This window comes from Austrofundulus limnaeus, unplaced genomic scaffold (assembly GCF_001266775.1).
Source record: "Austrofundulus limnaeus strain Quisiro unplaced genomic scaffold, Austrofundulus_limnaeus-1.0 Scaffold366, whole genome shotgun sequence".
In the NCBI taxonomy this organism is placed as follows: domain Eukaryota; kingdom Metazoa; phylum Chordata; class Actinopteri; order Cyprinodontiformes; family Rivulidae; genus Austrofundulus; species Austrofundulus limnaeus.
In genome coordinates, this window is record NW_013952768.1 from 1 (window position 1) to 528 (window position 528).

Sequence of the window (528 nt, forward strand, 5' to 3'; positions counted from 1 at the left end):
GTAATCAGTGTTTTGTTAATGTGAGATTAGGTGCTGATATGCTGTTTTTAGCTGAGGTCACTCGTCTGTAAAGACCAGCAGGTGTCTCTGTTTGTCTCTTTTGTGCAGCTCACCAACCAAACTGTTGTATTTAGTTCTTTTTAAATTCTGGAAATTTGTCGAAAATTGCAAAAAATTGTCTTTGGATCCTTCTGTTCTGCATCCATAGGCATTTTCCTATTTATTAATACTGTGTAATTTAGTAAACTTAGTCTGAACTGTTGTTTTAAAACTAATTTATTCTGAATTTAAAGTTGTCAGATTTAAACCTTTATGTTGACTTGATTTTCCTTCATTTCTCAGTTTTGTTTGTTTCTCTTTGCTTGACCATAAAATCCAACTGATCTGATGTTAAAATTAGAGTTTATGATCAGGGTATTATTCATATTATTGTCTAACATTTTAAAGCACTGAGAAAAATAATTTTGAGGCTATAATAGTTTAAAAAACATGATCTTTGCCAAAGGCATAACATATATATATATATAT